This window comes from Schistocerca cancellata, chromosome 2, assembly GCF_023864275.1.
Source record: "Schistocerca cancellata isolate TAMUIC-IGC-003103 chromosome 2, iqSchCanc2.1, whole genome shotgun sequence".
Classification (NCBI taxonomy): domain Eukaryota; kingdom Metazoa; phylum Arthropoda; class Insecta; order Orthoptera; family Acrididae; genus Schistocerca; species Schistocerca cancellata.
The window spans coordinates 185,828,498-185,845,316 of NC_064627.1; the positions used below are offsets into that span (position 1 = coordinate 185,828,498).

General features: G+C 43.0%; 1 non-coding gene across 1 annotated transcript; it reads right to left on the reverse strand.

Moving 5' to 3' along the window:
- Positions 1–7,478: 7,478 nt before the first annotated feature.
- Trnaa-cgc (transfer RNA alanine (anticodon CGC)) lies at positions 7,479–7,551 on the reverse strand. The gene has a single exon. It is a non-coding gene; the product is annotated as a tRNA-Ala (tRNA).
- Positions 7,552–16,819: the final 9,268 nt, after the last annotated feature.

The following is a 16,819-nucleotide window of genomic DNA, read 5'->3' on the forward strand; positions in this document are numbered from 1 at the left end:
GCTTTCCCTTCTTTGCTTAGAACTGGGTTTCCATCTGAGCTCTTGATGTTCATACAAGTGGTTCTCTTGTCACCAAAGGCCTCTTTAATTTTCCTGTAGGCAGTATCTATCTTACCCCTAGTGAGATAAGCCTCTACATCCTTACATTTGTACTCTAGCCATCCCTGCTTAGCCATTTTGCACTTCCTGTCGATCTCATTTTTGAGACGTTTGTATTCCTTTTTGCCTGCTTCATTTACTGCATTTTTATATTTTCTCCTTTCGTCAATTACATTCAATATTTCTTCTGTTACCCAAGGATTTATACTAGCCCTCGTCTTTTTACCTACTTGATCCTCTGCTGCCTTCACTACTTCATCCCTCAAAGCTACCCATTCTTCTTCTACTGTATTTCTTTCCCCCATTCCTGTCAATTGTTCCCTTATGCTCTCCCTGAAACTCTGTACAACCTCTGGTTCTTTCAGTTTATCCAGGTCCCATCTCCTTAAATTCCCACCTTTTTGCAGTTTCTTCAGTTTTAATCTACAGGTCATAACCAATAGATTGTGGTCAGAGTCCACATCTGCCCCTGGAAATGTCTTACAATTTAAAACCTGGTTCCTAAATCTCTGTCTTACCATTATATAATCTAACTGATACCTTTTAGTATCTCCAGGGTTCTTCCATGTATACAACCTTCTTTCATGATTCTTAAACCAAGTGTTAGCTATGATTAAGTTGTGCTCTGTGCAAAATTCTACGAGGCGGCTTCCTCTTTCATTTCTTAGCCCCAGTCCATATTCACCTACTACGTTTCCTTCTCTCCCTTTTCCTACACTCGAATTCCAGTCATCCATGACTATTAACTCCCTTCACTATCTGAATAATTTCTTTTATTTCATCATACATTTCTTCAATTTCTTCGTCATCTGCAGAGCTAGTTGGCATATAAACTTGTACTACTGTAGTAGGTGTGGGCTTCGTATCTATCTTGGCCACAATAATGCGTTCGCTATGCTGTTTGTAGTAACTTACCCGCATTCCTATTTTCCTATTCAGTATTAAACCTACTCCTGCATTACCCCTATTTGATTTTGTGTTTATAACCATGTAGTCACCTGATCAGAAGTCTTGTTCCTCCTGCCACCGAACTTCACTAATTCCCACTATATCTAACTTTAACCTTTCCATTTCCCTTTTTAAATTTTCTAACCTACCTGCCCGATTAAGGGATCTGACATTCCACGCTCCGATCCGTAGAACGCCAGTTTTCTTTCTCCTGATAACGACATCCTCTTGAGTAGTCCCCGCCCGGAGATCCGAATGGGGGACTATTTTACCTCCGGAATATTTTACCCAAGAGGACGCCATCATCATTCAATCATACAGTAAAGCTGCATGTCCTCGGGAAAAATATGATGAGCTAAAAAGAAGGTAAAGGCAATCTAGAAATGTTCTATACTTCCTGATGAGTGCCGTGTTTGTGACAATTCGAAATGGCTATTAAAAATTAAACATTTGTGTTGACACTGGTAGCTATATATATGAAAGAATATACTTCCAAGAAAGGTACAGCAAACCTTCAATCACGTTCCTATATAATCCGTGTTTCTCTTACACTGATCCTCTGCAGGCTAAAAAAATCTCATTATTTTACTGCTGTATTCATTATTTTTTCGCCGTAATGAAATAGAACGGTGGGAATTAAATTCCCTCCTCCAATTAGAAGACCGAAGTTTTCATCCCAGCCTTAGGTTAATGAGCTGCAGAAACTGTTGTAGCCAACATCTCCGACGCCACTGCGTATAGTTTGAACTTGTTCTGTCTTGCAACAGAATTTGCACCTCCACCAGGGCCAACATTTGTACTTCAACCGTTATTTCATTACCACGCACTTTGTTAATCAGTACATTTCACGGCTATGCGTCCTGTGTGTTCCTGCTTTTTACGATCTGATTGTGGCTGTAAATCCGAAACCGTTTTTCCATACAGATAAACTAAAATGTGAGCAACACTGCCAATACTTCGATTTATTTAGATTCCGAAGTCATCGGTCTCCTTCGTGTTTTCTTCAAGCAATAAAGCACTCTTTCAGTCGATAATGCTGTTTTCATTAACATTCTGCAACAATTCACCTGTGGTGTGTCGCGGTGAATACTTTGCGTACCACTGGTACTAAACCTCCCCTTCCTTTTCCCTTTTCCATGTCCGAGTCGGGAATGGTTCGCGGGAAGATAGACTCCTGGTAGGCCTCCGTGTGAACTCGAATCTCTCTGCTTTAATGTCTCTCGACCTTTGTCGAGACCACACGCATCTCTGTGACAACTAGGCAAAGTTACGCTCGGTTAGTGAGTGGATATTGACATAGTGAAGTGAATAAATACAATTCTACAAGATGGAAAAGATTGCTAGAGGTATGTAGAACGTATTAATATACTAATGCAGCCTAAATCTCAAAGTTTTCCTCTTTATATTATATCTTTTTCGATGCTTGTACAAAACGACCGTGATTTGCCGAACTTGCATTTTCAGTGGGAGCAAAAGTAGCATATACCGCAAAATACCGCGGAATTACAACTCGCAGACGGTAGATTGATCAATGATCTGATGGAACTGATAAGAATCATTTGGATAAATGTGCCTGCTCTTTTGTATAACGAATGTTTCCTCGGGCTCGTACACCCCACATATTGTATCACAACTTGGTGCCGTGCCGCGGTCAATGTAGCTCGCAGCGTGACAGGCTTCGGAACTACACACATCAAAAAAGAGTTTTGCGTCACCCCAGTTCCCACAACTCCTGAAAATAGACTTTGACTGTGGATATTGTATCACAGACACAGTCGCTTTGACTGTTCAGAGGTGTCACTAAACCCGCCCAAAGATGTAAACAACCATGCATGAGCAACGCCTGTTAGACGGAGGGGGTCCGACAGCAGATCAGTCCCAGTCATTCCACCAGGAAGGAGGTACACGGCTGGTGTTGTCTGTTGTTCAGCCATGCCTAGACAGTCAATACCGCGGTTCGATCGCGTCCGCATTGTTACTTTGTGCCGAGAAGTGCTCTCAACAAGGGAAGTGTCCAGGCGCCTAAGAGTTAACCAAAGCGATGTTGTTAGGACATGGAGAAGATACAGAGAGACAGGAACTGTCGATGACATGCCTCGTCCAGGACGGCCAACGGCTACTACTGCAATGGATGACCGATACCTACGGATTGTGGTTCGGAGGAACCGTGACAGCAACGCCACCATGTTGAATAATGCTTTTTGTGCAGCCACAAGACGTCGTGTTACGACTCTAACTGTGCGCAATAGGCTGCCCTATGCGCAACTTCACTCTCGACGTCTATGGCGATGTCTATCATTGCAACCACGACTCCATGCAGTGTGGTATAGATGGGCCCAACAACATGCCGAATGGACTGCGCAGGATTGGCATCACCTCTTCACCGACGCGTGTTGCATGTGTCTTCAACCAGACAATCGTCGGAGACGTGTTTGGAGGCCACCCGGTCACGCTGAACGCCGTAGACACACTGTCCAGGAAGCGCAGCAAGGTGAATGTTCCCTGCTGTTTTGGGGTGGCATTATGTGGAGCCGACGTAGGCCGCTGGTGGTCATAGTGCAACCATATCGGCAGCATATTGGCGAGGCATTCGTCTTCATGGACGACAATTCGCGCTCCCATCGTGCACATTTTGTGAATGACTTCCTTCAGGATGATGATATCGCTCGACTACAGTGGCCAACATGTTCTCCAGACATGAACCCTACCGAACATGCACGGGATAGATTGAAAATGAAAAGGGCTGTTTATGGACGACATGAACCACCAATCATTCTGGGAATCTATGCCGAGTGGGACAATCTAGACCAACAGTGGCTTGATGAACTTGTGGATAGTATGTCACAACGAATACAGGTGTGTACAGCTATCTGGACCACCACCTCTGAAGGTCTCGCTGTATGGTGGTACAACATGCAACCAAAGGACCTAAATGATGTTTGCTACGGTCGCAGGTTCGAATCCTGCCTCGGGCATGGATGTGTGTGATGTCCTTAGGTTAGTTAGGTTTAATTAGTTCTAAGTTCTAGGCGACTGATGGCCACAGAAGTTAAGTCGCATAGTGCTCAGAGCCATTTGAGCCTAAATGATGTTTATGTTGATCTCTTTTCCGATTTTCTATACAGGTTCCAGAACTCTCGGAACCGAGGTGATGTAAAACTTTTTTTGATATGTGTATCTTTCCCGTGCAACATGCTTACGATGTTTGACTATTTGTCTGTACTTCATTTGTTGCTAATGCTAATGAAATGTATTCGGATGAAGAATACGTGAAATTCACTCGATGGCAAAGTATGCAACGCAATCGCATCCACAAATCCTTCGCAAGGATGTTATTTATATTGACTTGGTAATGAAGATTTCAATAACATCAATGATGTTTTACAAAAAGTAGTCAACGAACTGAATCTGGGATTTGGGCTACCATTATTACGCGGTTGGATCAGTTTTTTTCAAAGGGTGTTTTGCATTTGTCGTACAAACATGGGATTAAAAAATGGCGAGCACACAATGCCGAAAAAAATGAATGGTAGAAATGTGCAAGAAAATCATTAAAAAAGTGTTCACCTCAAAAATGGGACTTATTGTCGATGTTCTGAAACCTGGCTACGAACGTTCCAACGATGGAAATACAGCTTGACGTTTTTTTTTTAAATTTGAAAACATCTGCTCTCATAACATTATTGGACATTGATTTGTTAGAACGGTTTCACGTGAATTGATGCACAGTCCACAAATAATAGCGCACGTGTTGCTACCATTCGGTCAGTTATCCGAAGAAGCGCGAGGAACGAATATATTAAAATACAGGGTGTTACAAAAAGGTACGGCCAAACTTTCAGGAAACATTCCTCACACACGAAGAAAGAAAATATGTTATGTGGACATGTGTCCGGAAACGCTTACATTCCATGTTAGAGCTCATTTTATTACTTCTCTTCAAATCACATTAATCATGGAATGGAAACACACAGCAACAGAACGTACCTGCGTGACTTCAAACACTTTGTTACACGAAATGTTCAAAATGTCCTCCGTTAGCGAGGATACATGCATCCACCCTCCGTTGCATGGAATCGCTGATGCAGCCCTGGAGAATGGCGTATTGTATCACAGCCGTCCACAATACGAGCACGAAGAGTCTCCACATTTGGTACCGGGGTTGCGTAGACAAGAGCTTTCAAATGCCCCTATAAATGAAAGTCAAGAGGGTTGAGGTCAAGAGAGCGTGGAGGCCATGGAATTGATCCACCTCTACCAATCCATCGGTCACCGAATCTGTTGTTGAGAAGCGTACGAACACTTCGACTGAAATGTGCAGGAGCTCCATCGTGCAAGAACCACATGTTGTGTCGTACTTGTCGAGGCACATGTTCTAGCAGCACAGGTAGAGTATCCCGTATGAAATAATGATAACGTGCTCCATTGAGCGTAGGTAGAAGAAACTAAAATGAGCTCTAACATGGAAATTAAGCGTTTCCGGACACATGTCCACATAACATCTTTTCTTTATTTGTGTGTGAGGAATGTTTCCTGAAAGTTTGGCCGTACCTTTTTGTAACACCCTGTATATCGCGAAGACTTTTCTAAGAAGTGGTCATGATTAAAAACAATGAACGTCCTTTTCGAGCGGCTTCTGGTAACTTCCGATTCATATATTTCCAGTATTAGGAAACTGCCGCAAAAACATATGAAATGTTCGTCGAAGGAGACGATAAGAGTTATTACTGTCCCCTGCAGTTCCAAGCACACCACGACCGACCACAGAAGATTACGATGTGGATTCTGATTTCGAGGACTTCAAGAGCGATACTGATTCGTATTAATAGGTATGAAAGCAATCACATTATATTGTATGCTGCAGTACAACGTCTTCAATATCAATCAGATAACGTATTAAATATCAAGACCGATTGTCTTGAATAGCTACTCTTATTCTTATTGCTATCATATGAATTACTTCTATCGTTGATTATGCTAAAACGTTTATTAGTTGAATTTAGTCAGTGACTTTGAAGTTTGTTTCATTATATTGTTGTGGTATCGAATAAGTCTTATCCTCCAGTACATTTTCCACGAATATTCTGTTTCTTTGGTTTAATAAACAAATCATGTGGGCACTGTATTAATTGTTATAATTATTGACCTCCAAATCCTCTGCATACGCTGTTATTAATAAATTGTGACGGGTTTTCATGTGTCTCGTTGTTATATTGGATCCGCCATCTTGTTTAGGCAATTTTTAACTCCAAATTCGTAATCAGCGACAGCAAAAACATCTGTGTGATTCGTTTTATCTGAATTAATTGTCTTCTTGGGGTGTCGGCCACGTTTTGGGGATTTGGTCCCACTGTGCTTCGTCTTCTGAAACCATGGCGGTACTTACGAACAACCATTTAGATGTTCTGGTCTGTGCGACACTTCTTGTGATAGCTCGCACTATTTCTGATTGAAAATGAGGCGGAAATGAGCTCCAGAATCGTGCAACCTAACCTTTGATGTACCGCGAGTTTACATACGGTTATGACAAAGATGACGCGAACTTTCTGGAAGATTGTGTCATTTTCTGCGACCAGGTCGTCGCACAGTTGGGCAACGCCCTTCTGTTTTAGGGCAGCGAATTCCCCGGGCCTTTCGGGGGCTGGCTTTAGCAGCAGCCTATGTGAGGCCAGGGAATCCTCTGTCTCGCGACGCCGGCTCAATTTCGGCGCGCGATGACGGTTACAGTTTAACACCGTGAAGCAAGCTCAGGCTATGAATATGAAATGTCCCTTAAGGGCCGCGGTTTTACGGCGCGTAAATCACGTTTCGTTTAAACGGCGCGACAAGCGCCTTTGCACGCACTCTGAGGCCCGCGAGATGAGTCGTTTGCCGGCACAACTTTTCTCATCCCGAATCTGCGCCGCTGTGGCCGTGGCGTTATATTAGCATCCCGTACTTCGCGAATAGTCCTTTTCCAGCCACTAGAGACAAACATGAAAATATCGCAGTTGTTTTCTCTTTCTCTAATAGGCAGAATATATCGGTAAATAACCTACATTATGTAGGAACTATATTAACTGTTTTCATTTTCTCAATCATATGAAGGCATATTTTTGAAAAAACAAATGAATGAAGGCATTTCGCAATGTGGGTCACCTGTTTACAGGTTGTTCGGAGATTTACGTTACAAGCTTCTAGGACTTGCAGGTGGGACTGACTACAAAACATTGTCGCAGAAGAAGTCCAATAGCGCACTCGCCGTAGTAGGCCGGCATGGAGGAGGAGGAGATTAGTGTTTAACGTCCCGTCGACAACGAGGTCATTAGAGACGGAGCGCAAGCTCGGGTGAGGGAAGGATGGGGAAGGAAATCGGCCGTGCCCTTTCAAAGGAACCATCCCGGCATTTGCCTGAAGCGATGTAGGGAAATCACGGAAAACCTAAATCAGGATGGCCGGAGACGGGATTGAACCGTCGTCCTCCCGAATGCGAGTCCAGTGCGCTAACCACTGCGCCACCTCGCTCGGCATGGAAGCTCAGCGTGTTCGGTCAGAGGGTTACGTGCCCTCTGTAATAAAAAAACTGAGTTACTCGAACAAAAACGAACTTAAACGGTTGTCCTACGATGTCCGCCCCGAGCAGATGCAACGAACAAAAGCGAACAAAATGAGATTAAAAAAAAAATAGTGTATGGGTTGTGATACTGGATCGTTGCATGGAGGGTCGTGAGTTCAACACCCACCTGAACCGTAAGATTTTAATTTCTATATTCAGTTCGCGTACATTCTAGAAGTATCCACAAATGACAAGAATCATTGTACCGGAATCTTCTGTAGCTGTTGCATGGGGGCTTAATTAAATTTTGAAATTATGCAAATAATTTTACTGTCTGTCCGGTTACACAGTCTCGTAACCGGTTGGCCCTGTCTGGTATTAGTACGCAATCTGACTGCTTAGAATAACCACAAGGAATGAAACAAAACTTCCGTTAACACAATTAATTAATTAAGTCCCCAGCAACTATAAAACCTACTAACAACAAAACACAAATGTAACTCTTCTGCCGGCCGCGGTGGTCTAGCGGTTCTGGCGCTGCAGTCCGGAACCGCGGGACTGCTACGGTCGCAGGTTCGAATCCTGCCTCGGGCATGGGTGTGTGTGATGTCCTTAGGTTAGTTAGGTTTAAGTAGTTCTAAGTTCTAGGGGACTTATGACCTAAGATGTTGAGTCCCATAGTGCTCAGAGCCATTTGAACCATTTTTTTTGTAACTGTTCTGTGTGTGGAAGTGTGATTCAACGTACACATCTGGCACGGTTCTTCCCCAATAAGACAAGATATTTTAAATACCATTTACACTGAATTAATTAAATAAAACTGAAATACTGTAATTGCACATAGAAACCAGAAATACAGTCTAATACAAGAACACGAGCCAGATGCTTTGTTGACTGAACCTGTGACCAAGAGGCATTATTGTTTAAGACATTGAAATAATAAAAAAAGGAATTTGTTACCTTCATATATATATTGACGAAAAGCACATTACAGCGTCGCTAATCCAACAACATCTGGTGTCTAGCCCATCAAAACAGTATGACAACATCTTAACAAGCACTCTCCATGTGAACTTCTCAACAACGACACGCTACCGCAACATCTCCACAAGCACTCTCTACCACCGCTTATCGACAAGCACTCTCCACTACGATTTCACGACAAGAACTGCCTACCACCGCTTCTGAACAACTACCGCCTGTGGAAGCGGCTAAATAATACTCTCTGGCGCAATCTCTGGCGCTGTGACTCAGTGTAGCCACCTTTCACTGTATACACAGAGTCGTCCATTGATCGTGACCAGGCCAAATATCTCACGAAGTAAGCGTCAAACAAAAAAACTACAAAGAACGAAACTTGTCTAGCTTGAAGGGGGAAACCAGATGGCGCTATGGTTGGCCCGCTAGATGGCGCTGCCATAGGTCAAACGGATATCAACTGCGTTTTTTTAAATTGGAACCCACAGTTTTTGTTACATATTCGTGTAGTGCGTAAAGAAATATGAATGTTTTAGTTGGACCACTTTTTCCGCTTTGCGATAGATGGCGCTGTAATAGTCACAAACGTATAAGTACGTGGTATCACGTAAAATTCCGCCAGTGCGGTCGGTAATTGCTTCGTGTTACATTACCCGTGTTAATGTGGACCCTTTTACCAATTGCGGAAAAGGTCGATATCGTGTTGATGTATGGCTACTGTGATCAAAATGCCCAACGGAGCGTGTGCTATGTATGCTGATTGGTATCCTGGACGACGTCATTCAAGTGTCCGGACCGTTCGCTGGATAGTTACGTTATTTAAGGAAACAGGAAAAGTTCAGCCAAATGTGAAACGTCAACCACGACCTGCAACAAATGATGATGCCCTAGTAGATGTTTTAGCTGCTGTCCCGGCTAATCCGCACATCAGTAGCAGACAAACTGCGCGAAAATGGGGAATCTCAAAAACGTCGGTGTTAGAATGCTATCAACATCGATTTCACCCGTACCATATTTCTATGCACCAGGAATTGCATGGTGACGACTTTGAACGTCGTGTACAGTTCTGCCACTGGGCACAAGAGAAATTGCGGGACGATGACACATTTTTTGCACGCGTTCTATTTACCGACGAAGCGTCATTCACCAACAGCGGTAACGTTAACCGGCATAATATGCACTATTGGGCAACGGAAAATCCACGGTTGCTGCGACAAGTGGAACATCAGCGACCTTGGCGAGTTAATGTATGGTGCGGCATTGTGGGAGGAAGGATAATCGGCTCCTATTTTATCGATGGCATTCTAAATGGTGCAGTGTATGCTGATTTCCTACGCTATGTTCTACCGATGTTACTACAAGATGTTTCACTGTATGACAGAATGGCGATGTACTTCCAACACGATGGATGTGCGGCACATAGCTCGCGTGCGGTTGAAGCGGTATTGAATAGCGTATTTCATGATAGGTGGATTGGTCTTCGAAGCACCGTACCATGGCCCGCACGTTCACCGGATCTGACGTCCCCGGATTTCTTTCTGTGGGGAAAGTTGAAGGATATTTGCTACCATGATCCACCGACAACGCCTGACAACATGCGTCAGTGCATTGTCAATGCATGTGTGAACATTACGGAAGGCGAACTACTCGCTGTTGAGAGGAATGTCGTTACACGTATTGCCAAACGCATTGAGGTTGGTGGACATCATTTTGAGAATTTATTGCATTAATGTGGTATTTACAGGTAATCACACTGTTCAAATGGTTCAAATGGCTCTGAGCACTATGGGACTTAACTTCTGAGGTCATCAGTCCCATAGAACTTAGAACTACTTAAACTTAACCAACCTAAGGACATCACACACATGCATGACCGAGATAGGATTCGAACCTGCCATCGTAGCGGTCGCGCGGTTCCAGACTGTAGCGCCTAGAACCGCTCGGCCACTCCGGTCGGCAATCACACTGTCACAGCATGCGTTCGCAGAAATGATAAGTTCACAAAGGTACATGTATCACATTGGAACAACCGTAATAAAATGTTCCAACGTACCTATGTTCTGTATTTTAATTTAAAAAAAACCTACCTGTTGCCAACTGTTCGTCTAAAATTGTGAGCCATATGTTTGTGACTATTACAGCGCCATCTATCACAAAGCGAAAAACGTGGTCCAACTAAAACATTCAAATTTCTTTACGTACTACACGAATATGTAATAAAAAATGGTGGTTCTTTTTTAAAAAAACGTAGTTGATATCCGTTTGACCTATGGAAGCGCCATCTAGCGGGCCAACCATAGCGCCATCTGGTTTCCCCTTTCAAGCTAGACGAGTTTCGTTCGTTGTAGTTTTTTCGTTTGATGCTTATTTCGTGAGATATTTGGCCCGGTCACTATCAATGGACCACCCTGTATACACCGTATGTGTTGTGGCCGGAGGCAGTTCGCTCCGCTCTCTTGTATGTGCAAGTGCTGAATAAATCTTCGTTAAGTGAAGTTAGTGTTCGTCATTCATCTACTTACACCTTCCTCTACGTGACATTTTGGATGGGAAATCGTGTCCGCTGTAACGCGTCCACGAACGCTGTGTGAAAAGAAAAGTCTCGGAGTTGCATGTTCTGAAATGCAACATGATCGAAGGATGACTTCTACTACTTCTTGTGGGGTAATATGGAAAGAGTAACTTAGAAGACTGCTGTAGAGACAGAGGAAGATCTGCTGGTACGAGTTCTGGCCGCTGCACTAGAAATTGAAGAGACACCGGGTGGGATGGAGAGAGTGTACCAGAACTTACTTCGTAGCTACAATGTCTGCATCAGCCTTGGTGGTCGCAACATCGAGCCGCTATTGTATTAGTATTGTTCTGTACGTTTAATACGCTGGATTCGTTTTTGTTTTGGAATAATGTAAACACGAATTGTTTAACCGTTTGTAAAAACAGGTGTCCTTAAGTAATAAATGGATGTTTCCTATCGAAACGTTATTAATAATTTACTGCGTCATGTCTAATTCAATTCCTAAGCAGAAGTGGGTGAGTTAAAGAGCTGAATTGAAACCGTCATAGAACGGAAACAGTTCGTTTCCGAAGTTGGGTTCCTATTCGAAATGTTACGTACTCACTCCCCTCGACAAGTCCTAGAAGTTTGTAACAGGAATTTCCACTTAATGCGGCCCGCGATGGGTCCCTGTTCTGTGCCAAATGTTCATCTCAGCGTCCTCAGTTACTTGTTATAATACACTTGTGTCCAAAATTAAAGCGACAAACCTCTATTTCCCCCTCCCCTGTGTAATTCACGATACAAACTGTCAACAGACGCCCGTACGATCGTTTCCTGCCGGAAGACGGTATTATGGTCAACGGACAACCACGCCAACGCTGACCTCAAGGCACCTATTAAACGGGATAGTGTTTGCCCGGTAGTCCCACATCCACAATCGCTGTGTACAGTCACAGACGGCGCAGTATGGCAAAGACGCCTACACACTGTCTGCTGTGGAGGGCCATGGGAAGAAATAAAGCAGGACAATCGCAAACTGATGGGGCTCGATGGCTTAATGTGATTCGTTCTGTTGTTTTTCGGATGTGGGGACAGTGTATAGAGACCGAAATTGTATCCCGGATATCAGGGCGGGGCCGACTACGTGTAACATCAGAAAGAGGGAACAGTTGTTCGGCTGTGAGGGCACGACGGTACAGTCTTAGGCCTCTGACTTCGCAGCACCCACTGGACGTGTTGTTCCAGGCAAACGCTGTACATAAGGCTTCAGCAGATGGCCTTTGCTGTCGGAGACCTGCTGCATGTGTATACCTCTAAGGCGCCTTCACAGAAGGGAACGTCTAGAGTGGAGCCGTCAGCCTGGACGATCGAACAGAGCGCCAATGTTCTTTTCGCAGATGTGTTTCGATTTCGTCTGGACAGTGATTCTCGACGGATCTGGTTGTGGAGTGAACGTGGAACACGATTTCGGGACCCAACTATTCTGGAAAGATACCGATATCGAGGATGATTACTAATGGTGTGGACAGGGATTATGTTGATCACTCGAACGCCTCTTCATGAAATTGTATGGGTGAATCGGCAAGGCTTAACTGCTGTCAGGTATCGTGAAGATGTCTTGGGACCTCATGTGCGGTTGTTGCTAGGTGCTGTGGGCCTTGACTTCGTATTGCTGGACGATAATGTTCGACCTCGTAGAGCACGCGTTGTTGATGTTTTCCTGGGAACGGAAGGTATTGCACGCATGGTGTTGCTTGCTCTCGCTCCCGATGTTAATCCCATAGAGTACATCTGGGACACACTAGAGATACGGGTTGCATGACGTCAGAATACACCAATTACTCTCCAAGAATTGCCAGCAGCGCCGCAGGAAGAAGGGGCGTTATTGGCTCAAAATGAGATTTATGACATCATTCACAGCATAACCCGTACTTTTCAGGACTGTATTGCTGCACCCCATACTGAGCGTATTAACCAGTTGTCGGAATATGTGTGTAAATCCGTAAAGTTAAAAATATGTAAGTAGGCTGTTTAGGTTTTTGTGTTGGTAACGCCACGTAGCGCTCTGTATGAAAATCACTGACTGTGCTGTGTGCAGTCTGTGGCTGGTTTGCATTGTTTAAATATTTGCTATTGTAGTGTTGGGCAGTTGGATGTGAACAGCGCGTAGCGTTGCGCAGTTGGAGGTGAGCCGCCAGCAGTGGTGGATGTGGGGAGGGAGATGTCGGAGTTTTGAGAGCGGATAATCTTCTAACAATACCACCACTATCAGGTTAGATATCAGATTAATAATGTTGCTCACGCAGCATATGTTCGCTTTATTGGGTGTGGTGTCACCGCCAGACACCACATTGGGCAACAACAAAGTTATTGACTGTGGATGGTATCGTCAGAATGGAAATAATGAGGTCACTGTAAAAAAGTCATTAATTTGGCACTTATCTTGAATGGATTCCCACGTAGATTTCGTCGAAGTTGTTATGGCTCATCTTGTTGATTCTAGGGTGATTCCACTTTGACTGCTAGAAGGTCCAGATCTGTATTTTAGTAGTATTTGAAGACCTGAAATGCGTTTTTAAGGGAATTCTTAATGATCAAACAGTCACAGATTAGAACAATGGTATGGTAGAAATAATTTTTGACCTGGTGTTCACGATCCACATTTTTATTAAACTTCTTTTAAATTCACACATACTACTTCTTAATTGTCACATCATCAAGAAAACAGTTTTGTATCTATCTTCATATATTTAATTTCCACTTTAACCAAACACAAGACCTAACTCTTCTTTTACAAAGCGAAATAACAACTTGACTTCTGCAAAGTGAAACAGAGACTGCTCTGGGAGCATTCGCGCCAAAACGGTTACAAATAAGTCAAAGATTATGACAGTCTCACAGAAATGAATACACACAAGAACCATATCACTGTAATATATCGATACATCGGAGTAGCTATACATTAATAAAATCAAATGTGAATATTGGCACAAAAATATGTCTTTTACTTCGCAGAAAAGTAGTACGATATTACTGGTATCGAGAACTGGGGTTGGACTGCCGTAATGGTCACTTAAATAAAGAACCATTACAATCTGGACGTGTGTCCATCAGAGAGAGTAAATTTGTAAGACTGGATGTCATGAACTGATATATATATTATGACTTTTGAACACTATTAAGGTAAATACATCGTTTGTTCTCTATCAAAATCTTTCATTTGCTAAGTATGCCTATAGGCCGGCCGAAGTGGCCGTGCGGTTAAAGGCGCTGCAGTCTGGAACCGCAAGACCGCTACGGTCGCAGGTTCGAATCCTGCCTCGGGCATGGATGTTTGTGATGTTCTTAGGTTAGTTAGGTTTAACTTTTTCTAAGTTCTAGGGGACTAATGACCTCAGCAGTCCCATAGTGCTCAGAGCCTTTTTTAAAGTATGCCTATCAGTAGTTAGTGCCTTCAGTAGTTAGAATCTTTTATTTAGCTGGCTGTATTGGCGCTCGCTGTATTGCAGTAGTTCCAGTAACGAAGATTTTTGTGAGGTAAGTGATTCATGAAAGGTATAGGTTATTGTTAGTCAGGGCCATTCATTATTATGTAAGGATTATTGAAAGTCAGATTGCGTTGCGCTAAAAATATTGTGTGTCAGTTTAGTGATGATCAGAATAAGCAAAGCGAGAAATGTCTGAGTACGTTCAGTTTTGCTCATCTGTTAGAAAATCAAATAACGTAAGAGGTTTACCAGAACTGTCATTTATAGTTCTTCTAAGGGGATGTTTCAAAAAGACGAATAATATTTTCGTCTACCGTTATGCAGGTTGCAGTTGGTTACATACTGTACTCTTTATGTTGTTTCTACTTTACTGCCACCTTATCCTACTATTTTGTGCAAAATAATCGCGACGTTGCAAAATTTCGGTTTCTTGCTTTAATTTTGGAGACCAGTGTATATTCCTAGTGGGACATCTATATGTGTTACTTGCATTGTTCACGGTGTATAAAATCCGCTGCAGTTGTTATCTAAAAGTTCCCTTATTTCGAAACAGGCACGTAAATTATCCTGATTTCAGGACGTAAATATCATGTTCAGATGCTACTGTAACAATTAATGAAGACTAAATAACACACTAGACAAAATTATATAACATTAGGATGGCTGTTAAAGCTGTAATGCATCAATAGAACATACATTAATTGAGTACGGCAAAACCATACAAGTGACTTACAAAAAATGTTCAAATATGTGTGAAATCTTATGGACTTAACTGCTAAGGTCATCAGTCCCTAAGCTTACACACTACTTAACCTAAATTACCCTAAGGACAAACACACACACCCATTCCCGAGGGAGGACTCAAACCTCCGCCGGGACCAGCCGCACAGTCCATGACTGCAGCGCCTGAGACCACTCGGCGGCCAATCCCGCGCGGCCAAGTGACTTACAAAATTAACAGATGTATCCAGTAGTATGAGAGAGTCTGTGAGGGTGAGGCATGAAAATTGTCGGATCGGTCTGTAAGAATCGAAGTAAACAGCTTCTGCAGGGTCTGACCATGAAAACAGGGCAAAATCAATAAGTATGCCATCAAAAATAGAAAAATATGGTTTTTCTCGCATCAGTATTTGACGTCGTATCTCCTGATTGGTTGTTTTGAGGAATAAAGGGAACAAACTACAGGGTCATCAGTCCCATATCTCCTGAAATGTGTCATAAAATGATATAATTTTTCTGCTACATTCAGTGGTATATGTAAACACTGTTTGCAAAACGTATTGCAGATACCCGTTAGTAGTAAAGAAGTAATTAACTAAAGCGTCATGCTTCATGCAGCAGTTTCACTGCATGAACAGCGAAAATGTATAATAGTCAGCGATAAACTTTGTTTTTTTCCTTTTGTCATTTTATGGGGGTCGTCAGAGAAAAAAGTTTCGTAAAGGTTTGACGTTGTGTGTAAAGTTTGTTGCAAGTCAATAAATGATATCGTACTCAAATAGTGCTTGACTAAAGAATGTGTATTCACGCGTCGTGCGCTACACTGCTTTTTTAACACACCTCCACCCTTTTGATTGGTAGCTGGTTCTTAGGCCCACAGCGATTCTTTGCTGACAGTGATATGTGTACAAAGTTTCGATGAAATCTGTCCAGTGGTTTAGGAGGAGATGTGGAAAACACACACACACACACACACACACACACTCACACAGGGAGAACATAAAGTCCGGGAACACTTTCAATTATTTATTGCAGAATAACCAAACACTGTACAGATGTCATACATATGCCATTGTTAAGAGAAACCCTGATAGCTTTTTTTCATGTATACCGCCACAGCGTAGTTTGGTAATTTGCCGATAGTCAGCGCTAGTCGCAAACATGGCGAGTTCAGGTGCGGAGCGAGCTGTTTTATGAACTGGCCTCCCCGATCACCAGATCTCACTCCGTGTGACTTTTTCTGTGGGGACACATTAAAGATCTGTTGTATGTACCGGCTGTACCACGTGATGTAGCAGAACTCCGGGAGAGAATACAGGAAGCGACTGCCACAGTCGAAAATGCCATGCTGGGACTGGTATGGCAAGAATTAGATTACCGTATTGACATCTGCTGGGTTACTCATGCTTCGCATGTCGAATGTTTGTTATATATAAAAAAATATTCAGGGTTTCTCTTAAAAATGCAACATGTATGAGATCTGTACAATGTTTAGTTCTTGTGCAATAAATAACAGAAAGTGTTGGCGGACTTTATGTACACCCTGTATATATG